At 43.1% G+C, this 19,400-nt stretch overlaps 1 protein-coding gene across 1 annotated transcript in view; it reads right to left on the bottom strand.

The window, feature by feature from the left end:
- The window catches only part of apba1a (amyloid beta (A4) precursor protein-binding, family A, member 1a), a gene marked incomplete in the record, with an annotated part of 144,079 nt that overhangs the window by 70,558 nt on the left and 54,121 nt on the right, over nt 1-19,400 (bottom strand). Inside the window, 1 exon segment of the mRNA XM_034199257.1 lies at nt 8,878-8,947.

Raw genomic sequence — 19,400 nt, 5'->3', positions numbered from 1 at the left:
GGGCAAACACCAAAGGCTAATTAGATTAGACATCATAATTAGATTAGACTTCATAATTAGATTAGACAACAAAAGGGCTCTGAGGGGGGGCCATACAATACAGCTTCAAAGAGACTTAATCAACACATCAAAGAATTAGACAACAAAGGCGCTAGCCCGGGGGCTTTTCACATAACACACATCAAAAAGGATCTCGAACAAAGGCGCTACACAGGGGGGAATTTCACCCCTAGGGGGTGATGACCCCTCACCCTCACATCAAAGGATCGCGAACAATGGGAGGCGGGACTTAGCTCATTTGCATAATTGGGGGCGTGTCCATCTGTCACTTTGTATGCATACTAATGTGATTGAAACAGTATGAGTACAACTACTGTTGTCCATCATGGAAGTACTGTACTTAAGTACAATTTTGAAGTATTTGTACTTGACTTGAGTATTTCCATTTTTGGCTTTTTTATTCTTTATGCTTCTACTCCACCACTATTCAGAGTTAAATCGTGTATTTTTACTCCTCTACATGTATACCTTTAGTTACTTTGCAGATTTGGATGAATGATGTGAAATATAATCAAGTGTTAAATCAGACTTTAGTTCCACCTGGAGTAAATTCACAAGCTACCCTGCAGTATACAAAGTCATTCAAACTAGCTGCACCTTTACCAGCTTTGAGAACACTTTCATGATCAATCATTATAAAACATATCATATATATTATTCTGAAATGGACCAATCTACACAATGACAACTTTTACTTTTGGTACTTTAAAGGAGACCTATCATGCTATATTTGCATAATATATTGTAGGGCCATACCTATATAAGGTATATTTATACGTTTTCTTTTTCAAAATACCAAACAGATCATGCATTTTAGCCATGCCTAATTTCGCTCTATTTTGCTCTCCTCCACCCCTGTCTTTGCATGCGCTGCAGCTGACCACGCCCCCCTGCAAAGGAGGGGGCCGAGTTATGAGCGTCATGTTACCATGCTGTTACCATGCTGTTACCATGCCACGGCAACCTCTCATTCCCCTGATTGGTGGAGAGTTGGCCATATAGGCGGAGCTCCTCATCACTGACGTCAGACTATAGAGTGGCCCTCCCCTTCCGGTGGAGCTCCATGGGACCTTATTTCGAAAAAATTATGTATTGAAGTCAATGGAGATCCATCCATCCATCCATCCATCTTCTCCCGCTTATCCGTGGTCGGGTCGCGGGGGTAGCAGTTCCAGCAGAGAGCCCCAAACTTTCTTTTCCCTGGCGACATCAACCAGCTCTGACTGGGGGATCCCAAGGCGCTCCCAGGCCAGCGAAGAGATATAATCCCTCCACCTGGTCCTAGGTCTACCCCTTGGTCTCTTCCCAGCTGGACGTGCCTGGAACACCTCCCTAGGGAGGCGCCCAGGTGGCATCCTAACTAGGTGCCCGAACCACCTCAACTGGCTCCTTTCGACGCGAAGGAGGAGCGGCTCAACTCCGAGTCCCTCCCTGATGACCGAACTTCTCACCTTATCCCTAAGGGAGACACCAGCCACCCTGTGGAGAAAACCCATCTCGGCCGCTTGTATCCGCGATCTCGTTCTTTCGGTCATGACCCATCCTTCATGACCATAGGTGAGGGTAGGAACGAAAATGGCCCGGTAGACAGAGAGATTTGCCTTCTGGCTCAGCTCCCTTTTCGTCACAACGGTGCGGTAAAGCGACTGCAGTACCGCTCCCGCTGCTCCGATTTCTCCGGCCCATCTCACGCTCCATTGTTCCCTCACTCGAGAACAAGACCCCGAGATACTTGAACTCCTTCACTTGGGGTAAGGACTCATTCCCTACTTGAAGTGGACAGTCCATCGGTTTCCTGCTGAGAACCATGGCCTCAGATTTGGAGGTGCTGATCCTCATCCCAGCCGCTTCACACTCGGTTGCGAACCGATCCAGTGAGTGCTGAAGGTCGCAGACCGATGAAGCCATTAGAACCACATCATCTGCAAAAAGCAGTGGTGCAATCCTTAGTCCACCGAACTGCAGACCCCCTCCCCCATGACTACGCCTCGAAATCCGATCCATGTATATTACAAACAGGATTGGTGACAAAGCACAGCCCTGGCGGAGGCCAATCCTCACCGGAAATGGGTCCGACTTACTGCCGAGGACCCGGACACAGCTCTCGCTTTGGGAGTACAGAGATTGGATGGCCCTGAGTAGAGACCCCCTCACCCCATACTCCCGCAGCACCTCCCACAGTAACTCCCTGGGAACTCGGTCATACGCCTTCTCCAAGTCTACAAAACACATGTAGACCGGATAAGCGTACTCCCAGGCCCCCTCCAGGATCCTTGCGAGAGTAAAAAGCTGATCTGTCGTTCCACGACCAGGACGGAATCCGCATTGTTCCTCCTCAATCTGAGGTTCGACAATCGGCCAAGTCAATGGAGAGAGAAAGATTATCTTTCGATCCCGTTTGAATTGTGCCACGAATTACACATATGATGTTTGTCAATTTAAAAGATAATTTTGCAAGTAAAAAAAAAAAAAATGTGTCGTAAAACTGTGAAGTAACACATTTGTTTGTGTGAAACGCTGAATGAACTACATCTCTGGTCTCGCAGACTCTCACAACAACACACGTCACCAAGATGGCCGTCACTACTGTCATGTCAACAAAACGATTGACTACCCTCACTATCACCACAATGAAACACGTCCAGAAGAATGTCATGCAAAGCTGCCTGCCTGCCTGCCTGCCTGCCTGCCTGCCTGCCTGCTTGCCTGCTTGCCTGCTTGCCTGCTTGCCTGCTTGCCTGCCTGCCTGCCTGCCTGCCTGCCTTCCTTTGATTCTCTCTGAACTGCCTGGTCTTTTTAATGTTTAATGTCAACCATTTGTGCAGATAGCATGAAGTACAAAAGATCGGCGATCGCCGATGCTAGCGTTAGCATTTCTCCCCCGGGCTTAAATTGTGTATTATAGCATGATCACACCGGTGACAGTACTCTTCAAAGGGTTCACGAAATATGACTACTACTCTTACTGTTTAACATTTTGGGTTACTTAATGTTACTTCATATTAAGGCTAATAAAAATGACACGGCTGTAATGCTAACTAACGTGCTAGCTACTAGCTAGGTAGCTAACTTGATCCAGCCACTCCTGGTCCTTTCATCAGACGGGAAGCGAAATAACAAGCAAGACCCATTGCTGGTATGATAACAACCTGGTACTAAGCACACAGGCATCTTGTTAAAGTGATCTTATCTTCGCCAGCGCCATATAGATATATTATCTAGTGAACCTGTTACACAGGTCTCAGTGGGCAGTCAAGCCTGCATTACAATATAGGCAGGGCCACTCTGCTGATTGCGTGAAGTACAACAGCGTGAATTAGTCATCTTCCAGCTAAAAAGCATTCAAATACCGCATTTAAAATCTGAAAAACTCAGTGTGCATCTAGACCGGGTGACGACAATACCTATTGAAGCAGCAACCACTGCAAGTTATATTCTTGTTTAATTAGACTTCTCTGTTTCATTTATTCGACTCTGTATAATTGTTTTGTAGTTATTGTAGCTAAAACGGCACTTTTGAGAGATTTTAAATCTCAGATCTGCTCTAGTGAACCTGTTACACAGGTCTCAGTGGGCAGTCAAGCCTGCATTACAATATAGGCAGGGCCACTCTGCTGTCGCCCATCAGCTGTAGATAGTTAACTAATTAGAGGGGCGTGGCCCCACAGCTGTGAGAACTCAGCAATCAGGCGTCCATTTTAGGTAGCTCTTTCCTGGAGCGTCAGCTTCAGCGTTAGACAGCCGAAGACTGACAAAGACATTGGAGTCCTGTGGGAGTAAGACTGACAAAGACATTGGAGTCCTGCGGGAGTCACGAGGGTGGCAAAGAGGAGGCAAATCCTACTTTGATTGAGCTAAGTATCGCTGGTGTTTTATTTTATTTGGTTGTTTAGCCCCTCATGCTATAATCATGTGTATTTTCTCCATTCCTGTTCATGTGTCTTCTCGCAATTATCACTGGCCCCGTGTATCTCGTAATCGCTATAACCGGCCTGCTCTCGTCTATCCCACATGCTCCACTGAGATCCAACATCTAGTTTCAGGCGGCCTGTGGAACTGCCAGTCAGCTGTTCCTAAGGCTGACTTCATCTCTGGCTAAGCCTCCCTGCAGACCCTGGATTTCCTTGCTCTCACTGAGACCTGGATTACTCCATTCAACACATCCACCCCAGCAGCTCTCTCCACAGCATATTCCTTCTCCCATACACCCAGACCCACTGGCAGAGGAGGTGGCACTGGTCTCCTGCTCTCTCCCAAATGGAGCTTTTCCCTCTTCAAGCTACCTAACTTCACTCCTTCCACCTTTGAATTCCATGTCGTCACAGTAACCCATCCTATACAATTAACCATTGTTGTTCTCTACCGTCCACCAGGCGCCTTGGGGGACTTCTTGGAGGAATTAGATAATCTCCTCTCACACATCCCTGAAACTGGCCCTCCCGCTGTACTTCTCGGAGACTTCAACCTCCAGACGGGGAAGATAGACGAACTAACATCTCTGTTAACCACCTTTGCTTTCTCACTGTCTCCATCCCCACCAACTCATAAAGCGGGCAATGTCCTTGATCTCATATTCTCAAGGAACTGCACTACTTCTAACCTCTCTGTAAACCCGCTCCACACATCCGATCACTTCTTTATTTCATTCTCTCTACCCCTTTCCAAACATAACAAACTAATCTCTTCTCATCCTGCTCCTGTCCGCGTAACCTTCGCTCCCTCTCCCCCTCTACCTTTGCCTCGTCGGTGCTCTCAGCCCTCCCTTCCTCTGATTCGTTCCAACTACTGCCTCCAAACTCTGCTGCAGAAACTCTCCTCTCTACTCTCCCATCCTCTCTGGACTCTCTCTGTCCTCTCACATCTCGGCAGGCTCGTCAGTCCCCTCCTGCTCCCTGGCTAAATGACGCACTGCGTGCTAATAGAACCGTCCTTAGGGCAGCAGAGCGGAAACGGTGGAAATCCAAACACCGTGACGACCTCCTAACCTATCAGGCTCTCCTCTCCTCTTTCTCTGCTTCGATCTCTCAGGCAAAAAGCACTTTCTTTCAAGATAAGATCCAATCTTCCTATTCCAATACCAAAAAACTATTTTCCATCTTCTCCACCCTCTTGGACCCTCCCAAAGCCCCTCCCCCCTCCTCACTTCTGTCAAGCGACTTTGTTAACCACTTTGAAAAAAAGGTTGATGATATTCGCTGTTCTTTTTCTGACTCACCTTTACTCACCGCTGGGTCACCAGACCCCCCTTCCACCCACGCACTAACCTCCTTTTCCCCTCTCTCTCCAAGTGAGGTTCTTACCCTCATTACCTCTGCCCGCCCTACCACCTGTCCTCTGGACCCTATCCCTTCAAACCTCCTCCAGACTATCGCTCCTGATATTCTACCGTTTCTCTCCCATTTCATCAACACTTCTCTAACTTCTGGTCACTTTCCAAACAGTCTCAAGGAGGCAAGAGTAAACCCTCTCCTAAAGAAACCCACTCTCAACCCGTTTGATGTTATAAACTACAGGCCTGTCTCTCTACTCCCGTTCCTGTCTAAAACACTTGAACGCGCTGTCTTTAAACAACTCTCCTGTTATCTCCATCAGAACAACCTTCTGGATCCGCACCAGTCTGGTTTCAAGGCAGGTCACTCCACAGAAACTGCTCTCCTTGCTGTCACTGAGGAACTGCACACTGCCAAAGCAGCATCCCTCTCCTCTGTCATCATCCTGTTGGACCTGTCTACTGCATTCGACACGGTGAACCATCAGATCCTCCTTCACACTCTCCAAGAACTTGGAGTGTCAGGCTCTGCACTTTCCCTCCTCACCTCATACCTCAAAAACCGTACCTACAGGGTAACTTGGAGAGGGTCCAAGTCCGACCCTTGTCAATTAACTACAGGGGTCCCTCAGGGCTCTGTTCTCGGTCCCCTCCTCTTCTCCCTGTACACAAACTGACATCTCTCAGTGGATGTCTGCTCATTACCTCAAGCTCAACCTTGACAAGACTGAACTGCTTTTCCTTCCGGGAAAAGATTGTCCCACTCTTGACCTAACAATCAACATCGGCACCTCAGTTGTTTCCCCGACTCAGACTGCAAGGAATCTGGGTGTGATCCTAGATAACAACCTGTCCTTCACTGAAAACATCGCTGCTACAACCCGTTGCTGCAGATACACGCTTTACAACATCAGGAAGATACGTCCCCAGCTGACACAGAAAGCGAAGCAGGTTCTGGTCCAGGCTCTCGTCATCTCACGCCTAGACTACTGCAACTCCCTCCTGGCTGGTCTACCTGCATGTGCCATCCGACCTCTGCAGCTCATCCAGAATGCAGCGGCTCGTCTGGTCTTCAACCTTCCTAAATTTTCCCACACCACTCCGCTCCTCCGCTCCCTTCACTGGCTTCCGGTAACTGCTAGAATCCACTTCAAGACACTGGTACTTGCATACCATGCTGCGAATGGATCTGGCCCTTCCTACATCCAGGACATGGTTAAACTGTACACCCCAGCGCGTGCACTACGCTCTGCATCAGCCAAACGACTCGCTGCACCCTCGCTGTGAGGGGGACCCAAGTTCCCATCAGCAAAAACACGTGGGTTTGCTATCCTGACTCCAAAACGGTGGAATGAGCTCCCCATTGACATCAGGACAGCAGAAAGCTTACACATCTTCCGGCGCAGACTGAAAACTCATCTCTTTCGACTCCACCTCGAGCGATAGAATTACTAACAAAGAACTGCTAACAGAGCACTTATATACTAATAAAGGACTGGCTTATCTATAGCCAGTTGAGTAGCACTTGAAATGTTTGGCTCTATGAAACCTGATGTACTTATATGATTCTGTTTTCTTCAAGGTTGTGTCTTCCTGGTCGAATGTACTTATTGTAAGTCGCTTTGGATAAAAGCGTCAGCTAAATGCAATGTAATGTAATTATATCTATATGGCGCTGATCTTAGCTATCTCTTAGTGGAGGAAAACAATTGTGACATCACTTACGCAACTCTGGGATTTGTAGTCTTTCTAGTTGCGTATTTTTCATATATTTTCATATATTTCAACAGTTTTACGACAAACTGTGACTTTTTTGACATGGAAAATATTTTTTAAGATTGACAAACATCATATGTGTAATTCATGGCACAATTCAAACGGGATCGAAAGATAAGTTTTCTCTCTCCATTGACTTCAATACATTATTTTTCAGAAATAAGGTCCCATGGACCGGAAGTAGATGGGCGTGACTTCGCCACTCTATTGTCAAATCTGGATCAGTCTGTATCAGATCCGTTGCAGCCCCGTTTTTAGAAATTTTGGGTATGGAGGAAAAGAGAGAGGGTTGTGCTTTCTGACACTTGGTGAGTTCCCCGACACACCGGGTACACATATTCATGTATAAAATACGTACAAAGGTGCATTTTGCATGATAGGTCCCCTTTAAGTATATTTAGATGCTAATACTTTTGTTCTTTTACTAGAGTAACATTTTTAATGCAGGACTTTTACTTGTAACAGAGTATTCCTACACTCCGGTATTATTATTTTTACTCAGGTACAAGATCTGAGTACTTCTCCCACCTCTGCCTACAGTGGACTATTTACAGATTAAAAGCATACTTTCATATCATGAAGGTAAAATATTTCTATTGAATCAAGGATGTTTTTCTTTCTTTTTTTTCTCATTCAGTCGTACACTTTACACAGATAAATACTTTTTTAAGTAAAAAGACCTAACTTAACAAGTCTTAACTTGGTTCTACTTGTCTGTCCACTTCAGTATGAGTGTGTGGGAATGTTGTGATCATCTGCAGCGTCTGACTCTAATGAATCTGCACGGTTAAACCTCCATTTAATTGGATGATGAGATGTGGCAAAACATGTTTTTACATGTAACAAATCCAATACAAGCTTATTCACAGACTGCATGTAATCCCAGCTACTGTATAATAATCCTATGTATTATGCCTGAAATGTGACATTAGCTGTGGCACTTATAGTAATCTTATGCGGTCGTGCCCTAAAATGTTATCTTTTTGGGCATCAGTGCAAAAAAGCATTTGGGAAAGATATACCTTCTAATCCATATCACTTTGTTTGGATTTAAATTATGAATGTAGAAATTGGCACATTATTGGAATTGCTCTGGATGCTGCAAGCCTCACAATATTCTGACATTTTATTACAGTTTGAAAAACTGATGTGTATGTAGCCATTGGAGAGGTTATCACACGTGCTGCGAGGAACTCTGGATGAGTCTGTGAGGAACTAGTCCCCAACTGCCCTTACATGAAAGAGAAATGGTCCAGTGTTTATTACTGTGGACGTAAATATAACAGAATAAGTATTCACACATGAGTTCTGAACTAGGTTTTTATTGCTGCTATTTGTTTGTTTTGTTGTTGTTTTTTTCCTCGTCGTGTTTTGTCCTAAAGGTTTTGGTTTTGTATCGCCTCGTAACTTCTGTGTGGTGTTTCCTCGCTCAGGTCTTTGCAGATACCCCTCCTCACTACTCCCTCCTCAGAGCACAAACAAAGGAACTGGAACATCATTCATAGAGAGCAGAGAAGGAAAAAAGACTGAAGAGCTTAAACTCCAGCTACACTTGTAGTTTGCAGAACAACTTGTAGGCCAACACATTTTGTCTTCTGGTGCTCATCAGGGTGATTATTATAAAAAGAAAACATGTAAAGACGAACATGAAAATACTTCACTATTTTGTACCGAAAGCTCAAACATGTCTCACAAAAGGTGTACTAAGCTGTAATAAAAAGCTATACATTTTTTGTGTTAAATATCACAAAGTTTGTCTGGCACGCACTTACCTAATGTTTTCAGGAGTTCATTGACAGCAGCAGTTTTATATTCTGGGATGTTTTTCTTTTAAAGCCCACCCTAAAAGAGAGAGAAGTAGCATCATTAAAACCTCTGTTTTACGTGCAGTTTAGACAGCTATTTAATAAATCTTACAAATCCTCAGAGACCCGCACGTCCTAATCAAAGCACAACATTCAACTGTAGATAAAGCTTAGAAGAGACACCTTTAAATAAGATGGACCAGTTGTTCACCCTCTCCAGAAGATCAATATTTTATCTTGGAGAAGTTAAGATAGATAGTTAGATGTTAACAAGCCTATAGCCAAGGCTCTAGTACCTCCAGGGGCCCCTGGGCACTGAGAGCTCAGGGCCCCTCAACCCACGTACCAACACGTAACAACACGCCTACCTAACATGACCAATATTTTACATTTTCATTCAATCTAGCATGTCAATCGCACACCTATTTGTCAAAGCAGGGACGCAGCTACATAGTTCAACCAAAGTAGGTCTAGCCTTTTGCCCTTTCAGTCAGGAATCACAAGACAAGGATACAATGGATAAGATCTCAAGAAGAAGACCTAGGTAATATCACTCAAAACTTCAGAGCAGCACCCCACTTAAAATGCCAAAATATGACTGGCTGGCAGTACAAGTACACAAGGAGTTCTATTTGTCACCAACATCAACATGTATTGAAAGTATGTGGTTGCTCAACTAAGTGATCAGTATATATGTGATAGAAGATATTATTGTGTGTGTGTGTGTGTGTGTGTGTGTGTGTGTGTGTGTGTGTGTGTGTGTGTTTGTGTGTGTGTGTGTGTGTGTCTCACAACTCATACTTGGTCTTACAAACAATATCAGAATCTCACATGTACACCACCAGACTCTTTCACACACAGCATCATACCGTCTTTAACGTGCTGTCATTCCTTCCTTCATTTACTATCATACATAAATAATTATTCTCTCTCACACACACAAACAAAATCTCTTAAACGCACCATCATACTCTTGTATACACACCACTATCGTCTTTCACAAACAACTATAATCTAATAGAACAGTGTATGTGAAAGAGGATACAGTATGTGTGTAATCAGTAAACAATAGTAAGACAGAATAATAACCTATATAAGAGGGAATAGTATTTCATGTTAATAACAATAGTCATATATGTAAAACAGAATAGCAGTGAATGAAAGGCCGAATAATAGCTTATATAAGAGGTAATAATAGTTAGTGTGAATGACTATATAGGTAAGCCTATGTGTATAAAACAGAATGATAGGGGTGTGCATAAGAATAGTTATGTGTGTGAGAGAGTATGATTGAAAAGGAAGTGAGTTTGATTGAAAAGGAAGCTGGACTAAATTCTCAGTTCCTGATTGGCTCTACGTTTTTCGTTTGACGGACACCGCGGCGTTCTGAATCAGTCACAAAAGCCACAGAATAGTTAGAAAACTATAGCAGTAGAAAGTGGTCAGAAACTCTTAGATTAACACAAAGAAAGATGAGATTTTCGGACAGAGAAGCGGCAGTCAGTCAGCGCCAGCGTCCTCTCACGTCGAGTTACATTACACTACATTATCACTACTATACCCTCATACATACTACAATTCCTCTCTCACATACACTATCATTCTTTCTCACACATAACGTTTTCTATCTTGCATACACTACTAGAGTATTATATTGTAGATAATGTTGTCTGTAAGTGGGAATAATAGTGTTTCTAAGAAAGCACAGTTTGCTATGTAAGTAAGTTTGATTTATGGCCCAGACAAAAGTGTGTGAAAGAGAGTATGATTGTGCGTGTAAAAGTGTTTAGCTGTATGTATAAAAGAGTTTAATGGTGTATGTGTGAGATTCTGATATTGTTTGTAAGACCAAGTATGAGTTGTGAGCTAGACGGCCTCTCATATGTGTTTAATGCAGCTGCCACTCTCTCTTCCTTTTCTTTCTTTTACTTTCTTTTCTCTGCCCCGCTGGGCGTTTGGCTGCTACCTGCACCATCCATTTTTTCTGCTAACGTGACACAATGTCAATGTGACACTAGTGAAGGTGGGGTTGTGATTCGGCTATAGTTCAATACTGAAATAGCGCAAAAATAATCTGAATTAAAGCTGCGAGCAGCGATGAGCGGGTCTTTGACGCTCCGCGCAGGGTCGCTGTTGTCGGCACGTCGACGTCGCGCAGATATTTTCCGGACTCGGTCGTTAGCAAACGTGGGAAGTTTCAGGTCCATCAGACAATGTACATGGGAGGTACAGCAGTAAAATAAACATCGTGTTTGATGGTGAGTGATCTGTCGCCATGGCAATGGCATTTGATGAAACCCCTAGTAGGCCTAGATGTCTTGAGGCCTACTAGGCCTAAAAACATGTGAAGTTTTGGGCCGTTTGGCGCATGTTCACTGGAGTTATGAGAAAACCGTGTTTCATGGTTTTTCCATCTGTCGCTTGGCAACGGTATATGATGACACCCCATAATAGGCTTGGATGACTTGAGGTCTGCATCGTTATCAAACATAATAATAATAATGCATTACATTTTTAATTAGAGCGCTTTTACAGGTGCTCAAAGCGCTTTACAATTACACATTACACATATTAGACATGTAAGAGTCATTACTGCGGACATTACCCACAGGAGCAAATGCGGGTAAAGTGTCTTGCCCAAGGACACAACGGCCTGACGCAGTGGCGGCCGAGGCGGGATTCGAACTAGAGTTCACCAACACCCCTTGATCTGATGACCAACGCTCTAACCACTGCGCCATAACCGCCATTCGGCCGTTTGGAGCATGTTCAATGGAGTTATGAGAAAACGGCAATGGCAACGGCATTTGACAAAATCTCAAAAAGTAAACGTATATGTCTTTAGCACACGTGAAGTTTGACCAGTTTATAGTTTTATAGCGAGGGATGCGTTTCCGTGGAAACGGCATATGATGAGACCTGATATTTGGTGTTGAGCTGTTGAGGCATGGACCAGTGATATCAAACTGAAGTTTGGTGGACGATCGAACCATGTCCATTGGAGTTACAGCGACATTGTGTTTTATGGCGAGGGATGCGTTTGCATGGTAACGCCACATGATGAAACCTCTGATTTGACGTAGAGCTGTTCAGAGCCGGAGTGTTAACCATCATGTGACGTTTGGCGGCGTTCGGAGTATGTCAGTTGTAGTTATGACATCATCGTGTTCCATGGCGAGGGATCGCCTAGCATCGAGCGAACGTGAAAATGGGCGCCGCATAACGACTACGCCGTGCGGAGAAATATTGCGACTTTTCATCCCCCATGTCTTGAGACGCTACCTGCCGAATTTGGAGTCGATTGGATAAAATCCCTTGGAGAAGATCTCTGAAGTACGGAGGGCGAAATTCAAAATGGCCGAATTCCTGTACGTTTTTTTATACACCTCCAGGAGGCATTTTGGTTGGTCTCCACACCCTAGATATACGTAGAGATTTTCGTTCGTTTACATGAAAGTGGGTGGAGATTACGTTCAAACGGAAGTGGACTTGGCTTACCCTTTTTTTTTGCAGAGTTCCGGAACCCATTTCAGATGCTGCGTCACGTCACTAGGCCACCTATCTGCCGTCATGGTGTCGGAACCTTTTGCTGTGCTTTTGCCGGTCGTTTTCCCTGTTTTGTGTGTGTTGGCGAGCAATTACAAAAGGGTCTTCGCCGACCGGTCTCAGACCCTAACTAGAGAATGCAATTCCTGAAGAAATTGCTAGTGGGAATGCTTTTTGCTGAAAAGCTGACGCTGAATTGCTATGCTGAAATGTAATGTGTGAGAAGAAAGTGAAGAATTTAGATTGAAATGAAACATGAACACTGGGGGCTTGAATGTGTGATGAAAGAAGAAAAGAAAGTAAAAAGGCTTGGAAAAGCAGCAGAATATTTGAACTGCAAACTTTTGAACTAACTTGATGGCGAATGATCTGTCGCCATGCCAACGGCATTTGATGAAATCCCATAATATGCTTAGATGCGTTGATGGCTGCATTGTTACCAAACCTGTGAAGTTTTGGGCCGTTTGGGGCATTTTCACTGAAGTTATGAGAAAACTGTATTTCATGACGAGCCTTGTGTTACCATGGCAACGACATTTGAAGAAATCTCAAAACTCTTACGTAGATGTCGTCACAGCTGGACTGTTAGCACACGTGAAGTTTGAGCACTTTTTGAACATTTTCATAGGAGTTATAGCGACATCGTGTTTTATGGCGAGGGATGCGTTTCCATGGAAACAACATATGGTGAGATCTCACATTTGGCGTATAGTTGTTGAGGCATGGACCGGTGATATACAAGTGAAGATTGGGGGACAATTGGACCGTGTCCACTGGACTTACAGCGACATCGTGTTTCATGGCGAGTGGTCTGTCGCCATGGCAACGACATTTGATGACACCCCATAATATGCTTAGATGCGTTGATGGCTGCATCGTTACCAAACCTGTGAAGTTTTGGGCCGTTTGGAGCATTTTCACTGAAGTTATGAGAACCCGTGTTTCATGGTGAGCATTGTGTTGCCATGGCAACGTCATTTGAAGAAATCTCAAAACTGTCCCGTAGATGTCTTCAAGGCTGGACTGTTAGCACACATGTGAAGTTTGAGCACTTTTTCAACATTTTCATAGGAGTTAATAGCGACATCGTCTTTTATGGCGAGGGATACGCATTCCATGGAAACGGCATAGGATGACACCCCATAATTTACGTAGAGCTGTTGATGGCTGGACTGTTAACCATTATCTGAAGTCTGCTGCTCTGAGCATGTCAGTTGGAGTTATGACATCATCGTGTTCCATGACACAGCTGTTTATATTTGAGCTAATGAGGTGTCCAGAGATCAAAGGTTTCCATTGTTCTGAATGAGAGATAAACCTCTTAGATGTGAACGTTTTGTTGAAGAACCGTAACAGATATTGGTGAAATTTCAAAGCGTGAAGCATCTCAAGGACCTTGAGTATCTGAAGTGTGCTTTTTGTGTACTTTCGGGTCAATAACGTGGCCTTTTTGACAGATGAACAAAAGGTGTGCGGTTGCTGCTGTGAGGAAATATCAGCCTGAAATTACAATGGGCTTTAATGGAGACATGTTGAAAGTTGTTGTCACTTCATGCCCTCAAGAGGCATTTTGTTTAATTATTTTTTGCTTAATTATTTGTCATTTTTCAAGCTACGAGATGTTTTCCTACGTTTGTCATGAACAATTATGTCTCAGGAATGTAGGGTTTGGGAATTATGGCAGTTTTAAAAATAAATATGAAGGCACATTTCAAGATTTCCTACACTCATCACGCACTCTAGTTAATGTTAAAATCTGAAGAAGGCCTCTGTAACAAGGTCTGAACAATCTTTAATATCTCTAAAAGTAAGAATCAGATTTAAAATGTGTGTTACACGAATAATGTCAGAAAGATGTGTAACATTTTAAAGTTGGAATGAGGTTTCTGAGTGAAAGTATGAAGGAGCAGTTAGCAGTTGAAGTCGCATAAAGATTGTTCAAGTCTGAAGATTTTCTCCATTGACTTCAATGTTAAAAATGTGATGTATTATGGGATATATCTCTGGAATTATGAAAGTTATGAATGATAAAAAGTAATAGCACTCGATTCCCGACCGAGCTGAACGTTTTGATGTTCGAACGGAGTTTCTGCGATGTTCAATGCGGGAGGAGAAGACCGGCAAAATAACGGGCGGAATCAAATTAAAGAATTTCGTACGTAGAAGAACAGATAGTGGGAATGCTGTTAACAGCATTCCCACTAAATTAAGGATTTTGGTTACGCAGTGTCCAATAAACCATTGTTGCAATTTTAGTCAAAATAATCACATTTAATAATTTATTTCTAATTTGTGCAGCCCTCATAATTAAAAAGATGCAGTGTTGAGTGATGTTTCTTATGTCATTTCACATATTAATCTAGTTGCCAGCATAGTGAACCTGGTAATGTTGAGTACCCCAAAGTTTATGTTAGAAATGTACAGTACAGGTCCCCAGCACATAGAAACTGCCAGATGTTAACTTTCATATGTTGGGCAATTTGCACAATTAGCATAAATTGCATTAATAAGCATCAATGGCAATAGTAAAAAAATTACTTGGCCGATTTGGACAATTTAGGTGTTGTAACTTGTTTTATTTAAGGCAGTAACATTTTTTGATTCTTGATAGAAGTTAAAAGGTACAATGTTTCAGTGGAAATGCTTTTATTTTGAAGTGCAAGTATGTGTCCTTCTATGACACCTTCCTGTTGTTATGAAAATTGAATACGAGCATGTCGAGTGCATTTTCTCTGTCTTCCACCGTTCTTGTTGGAAACTGTTTAACGAATATTTAAGTAAAAGTTCAGTTTGGATAAGACTCCGCTTGGTTCTTCATTCGAAGCTTCTATTACACAGCATTAGGAGTGGTTCTGGGGGTAATGTTTCAGGATGAAAAATTGCAGCTTTAACCAGAAACTGGTCATATTTGTACTCTGTGGGCTGATTTTGATTACCACGAGTAGTGTTGCGACCATTGGATATAGAGAGCCGTCTACTGTGGACATTTCTTCTTCAAATAAATAGGCAATCTGTCCAATCCAAATGATCCAGGGTCAACTTAAAAATGTACCAAAAAATAATCAAAAACAGCCCTTTTGAGCCTGCAAATACTTTCTTTCTGGTTTAAACAATTTTTGATCCTGAAAATGTCAGAAATGGAATCAGCATCCTTAATAACTCACAAAACCACTCCAAAATTGTCCAAATCAGCCAAGCCATTTAAACTATTGTCTGCATAGGCTATAATGTAGTTCAATGCTAGTTAACTCAACTTATGCTAATTGTGCAAATTGCCCAACATATGCAAGTTTGAGGTACTCCACATTTCCAGGTTCACACTAGGACTCTATCAGTGACAACTAAACCATATGTAATGTTGTGTATGTACAGACAATGGTTGTGTCCTAACAATGATCCTCTATGACAGATATGGGGTGTTTCTCAATGTCAAGGAAGGATGCTCCAGAGCCACTATTTCAAGGATGCTCCGTCATCGAGTCCCGCCGAAGGACTGTTCCGATGTCCAGGCTCCTTGGAATTCTACCGAGCCCGGAATCCTTCGCAGCGAGAAATTTCGAGGCTGCACATGTGTATCCTCCGCAGTCTTAAAATCCCCACAATGCTTTGCGCACAGACCAATTTCCAAAATCTTTGGCGGAATATCGCGCTCCATTTAAGGAGGGGCCTCGCATATGACGCACACCTGTTAGCCTGTTCCACCATTCTTCGTTTTCCGAGGCTAGGAAAGATTCTTGCCTCGCTTCTGAAGGACCTGGCTCGGAAGACATGTCCTACCAAGGAAGCGTCCTCGACATTGAGAAACACCCATGGTGACATGTATGTAACTGTTATGTTCCCTCCTGGACTAGGGGAACCAAAGGGAAGTAACAAAATATAAAATAACCGGGCAAGAGAAAAAAGGAGAGGAAACTGATTTGTGAAGCTACAAGGTGGTCTTTTAATTAATCAAAGAAAAAGAGGCTCACCAGCCAATTTGCAAACTTACGACAAAACCAAAACAACTTTCTCATAAGAGAAAGCGACCACAGTAAATCATAACAATACTCAGAACTTCTATAAGTTGCACTTCCCACGTAGACAACAACAAAACACTACACTGCTGCACAGATCATCCACTGCCATCCATGCAGCTCACAGGAGAAAGAAGAGAGCAACTGCAGCCTTTCTCAGGTCCTTTATGGAGGCCCTGATTGGGGATTGGGAGCACCTGAGGGAGAGGCTGCACCTGGAGGGAGACAATCAGGGGGAAAGAGACACAGACACACACACACACACACACACTACGGCACGTAACATTAACCCAACAGAGAACACACAGAGTCCCTGCTACAGACAGTGATGTTCAGCAGACGGAGGCATTATCCTCTTCCCTCCCTCATTCTCAGAGCACAGGCGGTGGCATGACCGCTGGTTGTCATGGACACCACTGGGTAATTGCTCTCTGTGGGAGGGTGGATGAGGAGCTGACCTCTCCAGGGGGCAGCAGTGTTCTCCCACCTCACCCACCACGGCTGTAACACCCTGCTCTTTACCATCCACTGAAAGCAGAGTCAAGGGGAGAGAGTGATTATAAAATCACTATTTTATTGTTGGTATTTTCTATTGAGGTTGATTTTATCCAAGTTTGATGCTATGAAATTATCATGTGCAAATGTTTCTTTTCAGTGAATGAGGACTATTTCTTCATCTGCTAATACCAGAAGAAAAATATCTTTTCTTTAGCAACATCTCTTAGACAGTGGCGGCTGGTGGAAAATATTTTAGGTGGGGCCGTGGTAAAATAAATTGAGAAAAGACCCCTTAAATTATGACTTCTGGTGATGTTAGAGGGGGGGGAAGGACAAATTGAGGCTTAAAAATATGAGAAGACTGATCAATACCTCCATAATCTTCAGTGTGGTTAGCTATGAATCTTCCAAAACTTCCAAACACCTTGTCCTGGACATAGTTTCTACAGTAAACTGTGCAACAGTACAGTAGGCCCAAACAAACTGCAGAACATCGGGGCTTTGGGAACACTCAAAATGACTTAAAATGATTTAATTCCCATTTAACCTGTTAAGGGGCTTTTTCCCCCCGTTTTTTTTCTCACGAAACTGTGTCTCAGGGCTTCTTAAAATGTAATAAACTATTCATGTGTCCTGCTCATTTAACAGGAAGAAACTCAGCTAACTGATGATGAACCATGTTTACCGAAACAAAACACAAGTCTCACAAGAAGCGTCTAAATGAGCCCTGAGCGAAAATGCTATTGCACTCTAGGTATAAATCAATCGATGTACTTATCGGATATGCACAAACAAGCTTAGCTAACAAGCTGAGATTCCACAGATTCTAGAAATATAAGTATCATCACTGAGCGATCAGAACTCGCGACAGGGGAAACAAATACAGACATCACACGACGTAGCTTTAGGTAGCAAAACACAGAGATATGCTCACCTTTTGCTGTTATTCTGATCAGAAACGAGAAAAACAAGGCTGAAGGTTAATCCATAGGTTAATCCAATGTGTCTGTCACTTTGAAAAAGTATTGATAATCCATAATTCCATTTTTATGTCGAAAACGGAGTTTTCATTAGCTGCTAATGATAGCTTCCTGAGTGTACGACAGCTTACTGTTTTGTCTCCTTGGATACGAGTCCAAACAACTGACAGACTGCACCGGGCGCTGACATAGGCGCCCTGTGACCATCAGATTTGACGACGCTGATTGGCTGAAATTATGTTTCGGCGCCATAGTTTAAAGAAAGCAACAGTTGGCTTCTGCTGCACTTGCTGCACTCTCGTCCGGGCGCTGTGCATAGCGCCCAGATGAGAGAGGGTAATGATACACGGGCAAGGCCAGGCAGGAAACATGTGATTTATCAGTAACTTTAGACATCGTAACACAATTTTAAACGAGATTTTATTGTAGATTATACATTTTACTGATACCAATTATATAATATTTACCTTGTTTATTAAAAATAAAAATAATTTTTTTAAAATATATATTTTTCTATTCTTTTTATTTTTAATGTGGGAAGAGGGGGGGCGGCGCCCCTAGTGCCCCTATGGGCCGGCCACCACTGCTCTTAGATCTCTACACATTTTATGTTAAAACAAAAACAAATCCTGATGCATGAAATGTTTTCAACCTTTCAACTCTTGATCTGAAATGGTTGCGTATGGCCAATCTTTTTTTTTTGTATTAGCATAGGTAATGCCCTTTAACACTTTTTAAGGGCATGTGTTGTGCAGTGTGCAAATAGTCTGGCACATGCCCAGGAATTCACACAAAGAGAGAGAGTAATGCCACCAAAATAAGGCAGAGTTATTGTTAGGAAAATATCACTCGTCACCGGCTTGGTCTTCAATATCAGGATACATGTATTATCCTTGCATGAATGGAAGTAGTCATCTCACACACAGAGCTGCGTGGGACAAATAGTTCCCGAACAGTGTCCTTGACATGCTTATATACAAGAGAGTGTTACAGTCACAAGATGCAGAATACCGGTTCAAAGCAGTATTCAATGTTTAGTTCAGATTAGCTAAGGCCTGCGTAAGCAATAAACATGACAGTCAAATGTCTATCTCCATAGAGCCTGAATCATCATGTTAATCGTTGTCACATAGCTATCATATGCCTAAAACGCTCTTCTAGGTAATCATACATCCTGTTACGCCTTTGTTATCATGTGCTACTCTGATATTAGAAGAGTACATTCAGTATTTTCCCAACAGTTATTATGAGAATAACTTTTCTAAAATGGAGGGACTGTTGAATAAAACGCACAAAAGTAAACATGTGATTTTCCAGAATGTCAGTACTGGTATTAGAGGAGAATCAAAAGCATCCAGAAGCAGTATGTCAGCCATTCAGAAGCTGAAACGTATACTTTTTTCTGGTAAACCAACAATTTCTGGACTGTGATAACGAGATGCTCTTGAGCAGT

Source organism: Gymnodraco acuticeps, unplaced genomic scaffold (genome assembly GCF_902827175.1).
Source record: "Gymnodraco acuticeps unplaced genomic scaffold, fGymAcu1.1, whole genome shotgun sequence".
Taxonomy (NCBI): domain Eukaryota; kingdom Metazoa; phylum Chordata; class Actinopteri; order Perciformes; family Bathydraconidae; genus Gymnodraco; species Gymnodraco acuticeps.
The sequence above is the reverse complement of the archived record's forward strand: the minus strand, read 5'-3'. Positions and strand labels throughout refer to the sequence as shown.